This window comes from Plectropomus leopardus, chromosome 1 (genome assembly GCF_026936395.1).
Source record: "Plectropomus leopardus strain MGB_pleo_1.0 chromosome 1, ASM2693639v1, whole genome shotgun sequence".
Classification (NCBI taxonomy): Eukaryota; Metazoa; Chordata; class Actinopteri; order Perciformes; family Serranidae; genus Plectropomus; species Plectropomus leopardus.
In genome coordinates this window covers 17,692,963-17,706,923 of record NC_142176.1, presented here as the reverse complement: position 1 = coordinate 17,706,923, position 13,961 = coordinate 17,692,963, and the positions used below count along the sequence as shown (strand labels likewise).

General features: G+C 39.3%; 1 protein-coding gene across 1 annotated transcript in view; it reads right to left on the bottom strand.

Moving 5' to 3' along the window:
* The window catches only part of cdh15 (cadherin 15, type 1, M-cadherin (myotubule)), a 41,587-nt gene that overhangs the window by 26,172 nt on the left and 1,454 nt on the right, over window positions 1-13,961 (bottom strand). The window contains exons 2-3 of the mRNA XM_042493496.2: window positions 13,801-13,941; window positions 12,514-12,630 (exon numbers count right to left, since the gene is read on the bottom strand). The gene's annotated coding sequence lies outside the window, so the exon portion shown is untranslated. The remainder of the gene's footprint in view (window positions 1-12,513; window positions 12,631-13,800; window positions 13,942-13,961) is intronic.

Genomic DNA, 13,961 nt, shown 5'->3' with positions numbered 1-13,961 from the left:
GTCCTCTCTCTCCCTGCTGCTCTCCTCTCTCTGTGCACAGATAACATCAGAGGCGGCCCTTCATGAGTCGAGAATTACACTCGCAGGGCTTTTACTTCTGGCATGATTCTGTCCCCCTGCCGCTTTCTGTTCACTTAAAATCACAATAGATTTTGGAGCCTCTTTAATTTGGGCATCGGGGTGGTGTACAGAGTACAGGGAGTGTCCTGCTGTGATACTGTCCTGCGGCTGACCCTGAGCTCTGACCTCTCAGTGGTGGGAGAAGGGGGATCACTATAGGGCAATGGTTTACTGGTTCCTGGTGCTCACAAATTTAAAACTATGATAGAAAAATTAAACAGCAGAATTTCTTTCCAATACTAGAGCTAACTGATAGATGTCGCTTAACTTCAGTCTGTGCCTGTTGAGTCAGAGAGCTGATCTGATTTTTGATCTCTGGAACAACAATAAGGTTGTCAATTATCATTTATTGCTGTTCTGAAGGTATTTCAAAAATCCTCAAAGACTCTTCGAACCATCTGGATTACAAAATATCCCGTCTGCTTCATGATAAACCAAGGCAAATTCCCTGTAAAAACCTACTTGTCAATAAACCTGTTTTTGATTCTGATGATAAAAGTTTTTCCTTTTTTTGTAATACAGACAAGAGTGCTAGTCAAAAATTAAGAGGATTTTCTTGCCAAATTTGCACAACATAAACCAAAATTAAAAATGTTTTTTGGGTCATCACTGGTGTAGGAAGTATTTAGGTCATTTGCTTATGTAAAAGTACTAATACCAGACTGTAGAAAATACATTCTGTTCCCAGTAAAAGTCCTGTATTAAAAATGTAACTTAAGTTAAAGCTTGCGAGTCCAATCAGGAAACTGTAAGCATTACAAGTAAAAGTACTTACGCAAAATTTTTTAAATCAATTTAAAATTTTAAATTCAATTTAAAGGAAAGGCAGTCCTCATATTTAAGAAGCTGAAACCATAAAATGTTTTTGCATTAAAATGTTTCAAATGATTATCACGAGTATCACCTGAGCAATCATTTCAGATGCATATATATATTTTCACATGATTTTTGTGCAAATATCTAAATTTGTAAGTAACAAATAACTAAAGTTATCAAATAATTGTAGTGAAGTAAAATATACAATATTTCCCTTGAGTGTACTGGGGTAGAAGTAGAGAGTGTTATTGAAATATTTAAGAAAAGTAAAAGTGCCTTAAATTCTACTACTAATTACTTAAGTAGATGTACTTAGCTATATTCCATCGCTGTTATGTATGGGTATTCTTTTCAATACTGTAAATTTTCATATAAAATAAGGTGTTTGCTTGCAACTTTTTCATCCAGATGGTTAGAAGAGTCTTTGGGGATTCTCAACATATTGGTAAGTGATCTTTGGGGGGGGGTTGTTTAGTATTTTTTTGTAAAATTTGGATGGTTAGCTCTGAAACGTCTAAGTGTGCTTAACATAGAAAATTGTATTAAAAATCTTCAAACCTGGATAAATAAGTACAAGATTCATCTGCCTGGCTGTAAACCACAACTCATTTTTGAGTGACATGATCTTTTAAAAACCTTTCTTTTGCATTGTTAGAATTAATCTAAAAATAATTTGAGGTAATCCAGTGTTTGTTTTAATATTCTATTTTGTCAGTTTATTCTATTTACATGTGCTGTTTAAGATTTTGTAAACAGATTAAAAATGAATGCTTGTTTTAGTTTGGTGTAATTTTTATGGATTTATTCTCTGCATGCCTTTTATTTCTGTGTTATTTTTAGTTATGGTGAAAATTTTGCACCTTTGAGTGATACATTTAGTTTCTGTGAAGCCTTTTTAACATCTGAACAGAGACAATAGATGAAAAAGTGGCACATTTTACAGTGTCTCTGCTCATCAATGTGAACTGTCCCTGAAAAACAAGAGAATAATTAATAAACCAGCATCACTAAATCTCCCCTCTGTCTTTTTTTACTCCAGCTGAGAAACCATCAGGCTGCTGGGCAACAAGAGGCCGATATACCAAAGACAGCAGTCAAGCATTTGTATCTATATGGATAACGGTGCTCTCGCCCCAGTGACCTGCCCCTGGCACTTGCCACAGGGGGCTTTGAGACTACCTGTCAATCAAACTCCTTTCTTACAATTCACAACGCAAGTCTTGTCTAACTCATTACATCCCATCCTCCCCCAGTCTCCGAGCCCCAGTTTCCATACAAAGATGATATCTCTATACGTGCCCACTGGAGCGCACCGCCTGCCTGTCTCTGCATGCATGTTGCATGTTAACCATAAATCCTATGTACTGTAGAGTATGTCTGCATGAATGGATTCTAGTTCTGCAACACGTTCAACTACAGGCGGCAGCTGCAGTTCCTTATTGAGCCGAGTTACAGCCTCGTCTGAAGAGTTTTAGTCTGCAGGATATTAATGCAGAGCAGCTTTAACCAGGAACAGGTCAAGTCTCACATTAAAGCCTCTGCAGACTGCTTGTGAAAAGAGTGATTCTTGTTAAAGAATTACACTGCTGTGCTGCCCTCAGAGCTTATAGAAACTAGGAAAATGTCAAGATCAGATTGCAAAGTGGGTCTTATTAATGTTAATATTTAACCTTAGCAATATGTATGATTCATTACATATAATCAATGGCATGAAGCTTTCATGAGCAACGTGCATGTCTACATTAAATTTTCACACCTGCACCTGAACGCAAGCAGAAAACACAAAAGTGCTCAACGAAAACTCTCCCCTGTCACACACTGATACAAACACACTCACACACATCCCTCCTGGCTATGAGTACCCTTGCCCAGAGTGCTCCCTCGCTGCAGTTTCCATAGCAGGCAGGGAGACTGTCTGAGTGCTTTATGTTTGCTGTAACACAGAGTCATCACTGTCAGAGCCATTGATTTGTCAACAACATAGTGATACACTGTAGATGGATAATGGCCCATCTTGTGCACAGTTGCTGCGTTTTTCTGGACAGCCAAGGAGCATCTGCTGTTGTTTTTTTTTTTTTTTTTGTTCCTCTCTTTCTTTCCTCCTCTTCTCTTAAACCTCCCTCTCCACGCCCACCCCCCACACACAAACCCTTGCAGTATGAAAACAATAAAAGAAAAGCAATGTGTCTTGTTCAGCTGCTAAATAGCTGTCTGGTTTGTGTCTCCTGAGGTGGCTGCACATCAGTGGCTAGCCCATCTATCAGGCCAATGCATGGCCCTCAAACCTCCAGGTATAAAGATGACAAATACTCCTGAAAAGGGCATGGAGGAAGATGGATAGATATGGAAAGAAAGAGATGGTTACAGATATTGAGATGGAGTGATTGAGGGAGAAAGGGCGTGAGAGTTGAAGAAGACAAAATTAGGAACATGAAAAAGAAAACAGAGAAAGTAAAACCAAATGTTCTCTAATCGCAGCGGGAGCCAGTTGCAACTGCATTTATACAAAGTTTAAACGTGCATTAATTTAAACACAATGGTTTACTAGGTGAAGATTTACACATCACATTGAAATTTTACATCCAAACTAACAAGTTCTTACATACATAATGGTTTTCAATACATTTTTACAACAACTAACCTAACTGCCGCATCTAACTGATATGTATGTAGCTCACTTAGTTAAAACAACTATAACTTAATAGCCTTGAGTTTGGAGTTTTTGCCGTCGCTATCTTGTTTTTTTTTGAGTTATAAGTGACATTTTTGCACAAAAAGCAAGGGCTTTGGAGGAGTGAGAGTTGCATCTGACACAGAAACCTAGAACATCGCTGTGGTAGTGACTTGTCAATCACGAGGTATTCACGCATTAAAGCATGCTCCGCTTTATCGTCCATTTTAAATGAGATCATAATTTATAGAATACACTTCATGCTGTGTTGAAGACAACTGAGACCATAAACCCATCAGGAAAATGTTTACTAGAGTAGTAAAAGAAGTGAGAAGTAGGGCTATTTTTCACTATTGACTTCAATTCAATCAGTCTCCTTTGCTGGCCATTAGAAGAAATGCATGCTTAAGTCTGAAGGCTACGTCCTTCTTTTATACAGTCTATGGTTCAGAGTAAAGAGAAAAACAACTAATATGAAATATTGTTGACCAAACAAACAAAGACAACAAACACAATCTCAGACTAAATGACTAGCATTAGCTAAATAGTGTGAGGTGAGGTTAGCATTAACAGAAATTTCCCTATTACTCTCATAAAATGCATGACTACAGGACGAAATGAAACCTTTGATATGTCACCTGGGGTGGTGCCTTACGTCTTGCATCACACAGAGATGTTTGGTGCCTAATAAGCATTCTCTTGAGCTTGCATTAAGTCTTCTTGGACACCTCACTCCCAAATGTAACTTCAAAGAGAGGTGATTTTTTAATATTTTTTTTGTGATCATCAATTTACAAAGATACACTTTGCCCCTTGTACTGCTGAGATGATGAGGATGAGGGGGTCTCTGTATTCTAATATCAGTGTAGTATCTTGCATCAACAGACCAATCCAAATGGCTTACAAGACAGACTATCAATTGCTAAGTGTGAGATCCAATAGATAAATTAAAGGAAAACATGAACAGTATTCTGTTTGCCATGTATCAATAAACTGGTTATATATTGCATGCATGAATTATTCAGTCTGGAATAAAACCAGCCTGTACTTTGCCACACAGTCCAACTTCTGCATCCTGCAAAACCATGCCCACCCAGTTGAAATACCAGGATTTAGGGTGTCCCCATGAATACAGCTCGTGATGCGGCAGTGACTTCCTGTTTATGAAAGTGATTGCTGTTAAACGAACAGTGCTACACGTTTCCTAGCAACCAATTTACAGCTAAGACATTCCTTAACTGTTAATGGTGAAACTTGATCTGGTAAATCACTAATTTGAAGCTAGCTAGTAGTTACAAAGACCTTAAGAAGGACTTTACACACAAACTTAGCAAAGGATTTTGAGTAGCTGGTACAACCCAGTCCAGGCTCCCTGCTCTCATTCCCTATTCCCTCCACTGTTTGATTAAACAGTACTTTCCCCCTATTCCCCCTTATCTGGGCTGTCGCTGCATGAAGGAGCTATCTGCTGTGTGACTGGCAGACTACTGCCTGCTGCCTCCGATAGCATTCCACTTTGGTTAGGTAAATAGGAACTTAACTGAACTGAGACAATTTAAACAGTCTAAATGTAAGGAGATTAAAACTGGCCAAACAGTGGCTGAGCACAGGGATGCATCGCTGCTAGTTATGCCGCAAGAATGAGAAACACACATGCAGGTTTGTGCGTGGCAAACACACAAATTTCACAAAGTCAAACAGAAAGACACAAGCATGGGAGACGCCTGGCAAAAAGACGTGCAGAGCGAGAGGACACATAGAAGCCGCCTTTAGTTGTTTTCGATGCCTTGGTGCCCTTTGACCTACAAAATCACTGTCTATGCTTGCAAAATCACCACACACACACACACACACACACACACACACAAACACAGTATGAGGCAAAGCATGATGGACCTGGGGACAAGTTTCCGCCTGGACGCCCTCATACGCGAGCCAGTCCTGCCCTGCTCTGCCCACAGGCCTTTCCAGACTGGCCAGTCGAGTGAGCGACCTACCCTGACTCTAACGCTGTGTGGCAGGGGGACCTAGAGACAGATGTTCCGTGCCAGTGGCATGATGCAGAAGAGGAGATGGTACCCCATGTGCACACAGTGTATGTGTCTATGAAGACAGACGGAGAGAGAGAGAGACAGAGAGAAAGTGAATGGTTGAATGGCAATGTTGGGAGGAAGAAGGAGGAGCAGCAGTGGGTGGCTGGGGGGTGGTGGTGGTGGGGGTGTAAAAGAAGAAATAAATCAAGTCAAAGCAATTTGTGGCAATGGCTGCTGCAGTGTCATTAGGAATCTCGTCACGCAGCAGCTCCTCTGAGCAGTCAGCAGACGCAGGTTGACGGCAGGCCAAAGAGGAATTTTAATTTTTCCCCCTGTCTTACAGCTCCCACCTCACATACATCTCACCACCGGCCCGCACTGCCAACAACAGCCTTCAAACTCATCATCAACTCGACTGGCCCTCCTGGATTTAAGCCTCTTTCAATATCACAACATTATGGTTCTGTTTCCTTGTACTTCTAATGAAGTTTTACTCAAACCAATCAAATTGCTGTGCATCGTTTGTATCAGTAATTGTTAAAATATATAGAATAACACTGATAGCGTCATTAATTCTAATAATAATTAAAGAAAATTCTTTAACTCTTTGAAACTTGAGCATATTGGCTGGATTTCATTAAGAAAAATGAGAAGAGGGCACCAAGCAACAAAAATGGCCCAAACATGAGCTGAAAGCTGAAGTTAATTACCTGAAAATAAGAAAAAAGAAAAGTAAAACAAACATACAAAAATAAGAAAATGACACCAATAAAGTGCTAAAAAAAACTCAACATTTTTTCTGTGACATAATTTTAAAATTTTAAATGATAATTAAGAGAATTATAAATATAGTTTTATGGACATTTTTATATGTAATAACCCCATCCAGCTAATATTCAGATAATTTCCTGGTTTCAATTTGCAGGACTTTCTTCCCCAGCTGCTCATTATGTTTTTCCCAGTGTTTTTGAAAGAACTCAATGCAGTTTTCTCAGTTTTCAGAGGTTTAAGTGATAGTGGAAGCGGTCTGAATACAGCACAAAAAACTGATGTCCATTCTGGTGCTAAAGGGTTTAACTATTTTATTTGTTGGAATAAAAACACATCTTTCTTCACCTAATTTAATAAAGTTTTAAGGCTAAAAGACTGATTTTCTATTTTATTTATGCCACTTCATACTTCTACTCCACTACATTCCAGAGGTAATGTTGTGCTTTACTTCACTACATTTATCTATCAAGCTTTAGTTACTTTACAAATCAAGACTTTTGCATACAAAGTTTAAAAAATATGCTTTAAAAAAATAATTAATATGTCAATTAATCAATTAAATAAAAAAAATATTGGCAACTATTTTTGATAAAAAAAATGTTTAAGTAATTTTATAATTTTATAAATCATTTTAAATGTTTTTTGGGGGTTGTGGTTTTTCTTTTGGGGGCTTTTTGGCATTGGGCACTTTTAATACTTTAAGGACATTTTTCTGATTATACTTTCTTATTTTTACTTAAGTAAGATCTTCAACATTTTTTATTGTAATAAAGTATATTTACAGTGTGGTATTAGGATTCTACTTAAGTAAGGATCTGAATACTTCCTTCACTGCTGGAGACAGGTTTGAGAGATGGCTGAGAGCTAATGTTAACTGGGGATGAAGCAATAATATTGACAGTTTTTATATTCTCACTATGTCTCAGTCTGCGTAATTTACACGGGTTGCAAAATCATTTCCAACATTTCCCTTCTGTTACCTCTTTTTAGTGTGTTTCCCATTTCCTATTATGGTTTCTGACACGGAAAACGTGACGCTGCACTATGATGTGAAGTGTCAGAGATAACATTACGAAAATATCAGTGTCTCCAAGATATGGTGGAGAAAGAAATGAAGACATTTTCAAAAAAAAGTTAAAGCTGTTACAGTAAGTGACAGAACTGTTGTTACAACCACAAATAGAGGAATGGAATAAAGCGTCATTTTAACCAAAATCCTAAAATAAGTGACTTGACTGAGGTGAAATAATTCAATCAATGACATTACAGATGGCATTTCATGATGCATTTGACCTTTTTTTTTTTTTTTAGAAAAAAATATGTTTTATATCTGAAAGAGATTTCTCATAGAAGCAGAGGACTACGCAGAGAGATGGAGGTACAATATATGATTGTGTGTCAAACACAGAACCAACAGATCCATTTCAGTGTTGTGAGAGGATCAGCAGCACAAACTGAGAATGTGGTAATAACGCTGCCCGAGCGGAGCTGGGCAGAGTAATGCTGCACATTTCTCCTCTCGGCTGCCACTTTAATGAGCAGACAAAATGGCCACCGTTGAATAATTAATATGCGGGTCCATTAACAAGGCATTAGAATGCATTCTATCTCTTATTGATTTTTTCCTGCCGTTTTTTTTTTTTTTTTTTTTAAGTTGAAAACTTTTACTCCATCCGTAGACCACTCTGCGTCCAGTGCTGGTGAGAGTGAAATATGGCTGCTGCTGTTTAAATGTCAGCTTTGTAATTACACATGGAGTGACGAGCTGGGCAATCCCACGGCCCGAAGGCCTCTGATTTATGTTCAGGTGCTGATGGCAACAGCACAGACACATACTGACACATTCACACATAAAACATGTTCTTTATCCTCACAGACGCACCACCTGAACTCAGATTACACCTCTTTCTATTCACTGTATAGAGTTTATCCGTTACATTAATGCTTTCATGTATTAACAGTAAACACAGTGAGTACAGTTGATGTAACACTTTTTATATTATATTTTAATTTACATACTTTGCTGAATGTATCTTACTTTAATTGTTATTCTTTTAGGCGCTTGTGTTTGCTCTTCTCCTCTCTTTAGGAAACATGAGCGTGACTCTTGGAACTAGAGATGGCCATTTAGAAAAAATAATTTTCAGACATTTTATAGCCTGAACAATTAATCAATAAATCTAAAACTAATAATGTGAGGATCAAAGTGATGACTGCAGTCCTACACACCTTTACCTCTGCTGCTGCACTGATACATAAACTGATGAGAGTGTCACTGCTCTTCTTACTGTCTGTTATATGAAGTGTACCCCCCCGGCCCCCCTTTCCTCCTCACTGTGCTTTTTGCTTAGCAGTCTAACACACTCTAGTGGCATGTGGGACACCCCGGTTCAATACACCCTCCCTCACGCTCTCCGCCCATCAGTCAGATTCTAGGCACAGATACCTACTGGGAAAACCAATCTATATCTGGACGAATGGAGGAGGAGAGGCGAGGCCAGATCAATGTACAGATATTGATACACGCAGCCATGCGAGGAGACTACACTCCTTCTGAACTCATTCTCTCTCTCACTGAAAAGATTAGGAATTGAGATGAACTGCTGAGTAAGGTGTGTGTGTGTGTGTGTGTGTGTGTGTGTGTGTGTGTGTGTGTGTAGATGACAAAAGAGAAACTGTAACACTGGCAGATACTACAGATAGAGCAGGGAGAAAGAGGAGAGATGAAGGAGGGAGTGGAGATACGTAGTAGAGACACAGATTACCACCACAGAGCTCAGTAATGGTGTGAGGGGAGCACGTCAATAATAAATACCTCCCATTACACCACGGTGGACCGCTGGAGCGAGCTGTACAGCACGACACCTGCTGACTCCCTGATCTCCCTCAAATTACACTGATGCTCTCACACTGAGCTTCTGTGGACTACAACATACAGTGACTGCATCAAATACAGAGATATACAGCAGAGCTACGCACTATATTGTGCACACGGCTGCAGCCGTGAATTCATTTTCCAGCACAGCAAAGAGGTTGAGCGTCAGGGTTTGATCCCCTCTGACAACTCCCTGTTGGGCTCTGGGTTGTTTTTTTTTTTTTTTTAAGGCCCGCTCCCCTCCCTCTCTTCAAAGAGACGAGGTTTGACATCCAGGTGTTTTATAGTATTTGTGGCTCTGATCATCCATCAAGCCAATCGATCACTCTCCCAGCAGCTTTTATTAATGATCTTGTCAGCCAGCCCGCTCTCGGGTGCAGCCGCTTGTCCAGGATGATAGATCATTAGCTAGTCTGCCTGCTATTTATTCTCTCATGACCTTGTCTCTCTCCATTGTTGAGTGGGCCGAGTTATGAGAGCTAGAACATGATAATTCACTATTGATTCTGTTTTTTTTCCCCCAAAAAGTTTTTTTTTAGCTGTGTTCAAGTGGAAAGATGCAGATGGTGGTGTAAGAAGTGGTAAGGCATTTAGTTTTGTAAAAACAGCAGTGTCAACATAAGAAACCCCATTTTAAGTTCTGCATTCATAATTTTACTTAAGCTAAAAGTCATTATGCAGTATCGCCCTTTTAGTGCTACATTAAAATGATAGCTGGGATTTTTCTAAGTGTGGTTGTATGAGGTACTCAGCCATAGTCTGTGTATTACCTTTGTTAAAAGGTGGTTGGCATGCCCCCAAATTGGAGAAGCAGGCAGAAGTACCATTATGGACACTAAGCAATGAAAAATGTAAAAGAAAAAGCCCTGCTTTAAAAAAAATCAATTTTGTTTGAGAGTATATTATATTTATAATATTTTCACTGATTTACAAAGCTGTCAAACAGCGTTTTTTGACAGGGCGCTAAACTGATAATAAAACATCTATGCTCTCTTCGAAGCCACACTCTATTGACAAAGAAAGTAATTTTACCTCACCGAACAGAGGAGCTGCTGGTCTGCTGCCTTGATCAGTTCCTTTATTTGCATTATTGTATTTTAGAGGGTTAGTTTGGATTTACTAAACTCACACAATAACACAAACAAAATAAAACAGCTGCTCCTGTCCTCAACAAGGTAAAATTACAGTTTTTGTCAAAGGAGTCTGGTGGCTTTGAAGATAGTGATACAACAGCTTTGATTCCCTGTCGGGAAGGGCTGTCAAATGGCAAGGTAAAACGCTGAAAAAATTCTAAATATAGCAGAGACTGAAACTGATATTGATTTTTTTAGGTCAGTAAAATACATTGCTGCCCCCATACAGTAGATTGCTTAGCTTCTGTGGCTGAACTCCTGCCTGTTTCTCCAAACTGGCTCGCCAACAGCCTTCTACTGTCTGTAATACACTGACTATGGATAAGTACATCATAAAACCCAATTTCAAAAACTCTGAACTATCCCTCTAACTAAAATACCTTGGGATCATTATTTCGTAAGTAGTATTTTGATATAGCCAGTCGATGTATTTCTAACCACTTCACACACTGATGGGTACGTTAATCTATGACAGTGCACCAGAGGTACTAGGCAGATCATATATTTTTTGGGGTTAAATCTTAATCTCAGAAGTAACTGCCAGATTAATGTGGTGTAGTGAAATTGAAATCATCTCCTCTCAAAAAGTGTAGGAGTATAATGTAGCATAAAATGGAAATTCTCAAGTGAAATAGTATTTCAACGAGTCCTCACATAAAACTAGACAGCCACAAACATTTTTTTAAATTTGTGCTATATGATTAGGAAAAAAACAGACAAAGGACTGTGGCCTTTCCTGCGCCGTACCAAACCAATAAACGCTGGTGGGGGAAGTACTTTGTCCCTTTGTCATAATGGCGGCTGGCTGGTAATAAACGTTCTTGTATTACAGTGAAATGATAAGCTAAAATATGTTCTTCAGAGCATTTGACGCGAGATATAGGGAGTGCAGAAACAGAGTCTTGGTTTATATTTCATCAGCGATGCTTTGTTTTAGTGTATGATCTCAGTTTTTTTTGGCCTCTGTTTTAACTGTGTAGGAAGCAGGAGGTTCACAAATTCCGACTATTACAGCTAAACAGGGCATTAAATATGTTCCTGAAGACATTTTAGGATATAAATAGGTAGTGCATAATACTGATGAAGATTCATTCAGCACTGCCTGGGTCTACCCTTTGATCAGATTTCGGTCAGTTGATCTGTCTATTGATCTGCTTCTATACTCTTTTTGTCGATGGGGGCAGAATGGGTAGCAGGCAATACAAAAATGCGGAAGTACAACCTGTAGTTTGAGCAACAGTCTGAGAGACAGTGAAACTCTGCCAGTTGACGTCAAAGGCAACAATGGTTAGATGGAGGGAAGTTTAAAATTTACACATATTACCCACAATGTTTTGATAAAAAGCTGGTGGAAAATCAGCAAAGTATCTCTATAAGTACAGTAACTGAGTGAAGCCGTTTTTAGTTAATAACCATCAAAAGACGCAGAAGTGGTGCAGCAGAGTTAACAGGATAGCTTAATTCACCGTCTTTAAAAAAAAAACCAAACAACATTTTTTGGAACATCACAGAAAATGAAACAGACATAATTAACAGATAGCAGTGAGGGACAGACGGGAACAGAAAGGGAAAAAAGACAGTGATAGACAGAGAAAAAGGGAAAAAGGTCAACAGAGAAAAAGGCAAAGAGAAAACTGAGAGAGAGTCAGCGGGAGTTTCACAGGAACGAAGCCCGAGGCTGAGCCAGTGAGGTGTAAGCAGCTTTAGAATAAACATGAGCTCCATGTAAACAACAACCTGCCACTACAAGCATCACTTACGCACCCACACGGACCTGGTGGGGTTCTGGATTCACTGATGTGTGTTTGTATGTGTGTGTAGTGTATACTCAGGGTGTCCCTGGGGCTGAAGAGCCCTGCCTGTCATCCTCCCATCACTCCTGTCTCTACCCACTTACATCCATAAAGCCTGTCATGTTGATCAAGAAGCTACAGGCCCGCAGCCCTTTGTGATTGTCAAAAGTGTGCACACGTGAATGTTTGACTGTATAATTGTAGCCTGATTTTCTGTTAGCAACTGCAATGTACAACAGAGCGGCAGTGTAGAAGTGCTCAGAGGCCACTGTGCTTCTTTGGCTCATTACTTCAGTCTGACCTGTTTGTTATGCAGCCCGTGTTCAAAGAGAAGGGGGAACAACTTCTTTCTCCTCCAGAATCATTCATGATGGACGGCTTTCATGTTCACAGCAGAATGACGGGCACACTGAGACCTCTGTGGAGTCAGAATGACAGAGGATGAGCTTCAAAGTAACGTACTGTATGCACAGGTCCAAATGCAAATCCTCAGAGTACAGAGAGCACATCACTACAGTGTTGACCTCTCTGCCTCGGCTGCATTATGAAGTTTAAATATTACATGTTAGTACATTTCTGAAATGTTGTGTGAATATAGTAACCCAAAACTCCTGTAGCAGTCTGAATTTTGAAGCTTGAGAAGATGCTGGTATCATATGAAACTATGAGACCTGAGGAATCCACTGGTAACAACATTTTTGAAACGGACATCACTGTAAAATGATCCAGTGTGACCTCTAGGATAATTAGAGCCACATGAAACTTTAAAACCACAAACTAGAGACCTCCGTTATTCAGAGGATGTATGGTTTCATGTGTATGTTCACAATATGGGTGTTTCTCAGCAGTTTCCAGCACAGATGTGCTCACGATCCAATCCCTAAAAAAATACAGTTATATCAGAAATTCTATAATGTCAGAAGTTTTTGATACCATATCACAGCATGGATTTCTCTATGGTGTTCCTCGTTGTCTTGGTGTCTTAATGTGGTACATTTGGGGGATTTTTGAGCATTTTATAGTTTTAAACAGAACGTTTATCACAGATTTACGTCTATAACAATTGAGACACAGTGATGAGCTGCAGCCCGAATAAATTTTCAGGTTTCATCTTTCAGATGATGTAAACCACTTCTATGTGGCATTTACTTTGGACCTGCTATTTCCACCTAAAGATCCCCCGTCCTCCCTAAAAAAGACAAAAATGGGTCACTGTGGATCCCAGAGGATTTTAAGCATTGTCTATTGTTTTTTTTAGGGCTGGACTTAAAATGAAGAGAATCTACATTTGCTGTCTATGCCGCTAAACTTTGAAATAGTTCATTACTTATTATAAAATAGTCAAACATTTGACATTTACTGAGAGGCAGACGAGAAGATTAAGACCTCTCTTGTGTCAGAAGAGTTGTGTCAATCTTCTCTAATTCCTGTTAAGAAAGTGAATATTCCCTTAAATGTAAAACTCTCTGGGTGTGCTCAGAAGAGTTATTGGCGATGACACCGTGTACTGACAGACACATCCTTGAGTACACTTCTGCAATCTGTAACTTTTGCTCAGAAAATATCTACATAGATGAATAGTTCATACCTGTCCTTGTGTCCATTGTTCCACTGTTGTTTATAACGATTTAACTGACTGCCGGTTGGTCTCTGTCAGCCCTGAGACAAAGTTGCAAACTGTCAAGCATTTTCTTTCTGCCTTCGACAGGGTGTACGCTGGGATACGATTCTGAAAAGCGGGTAGAGAAA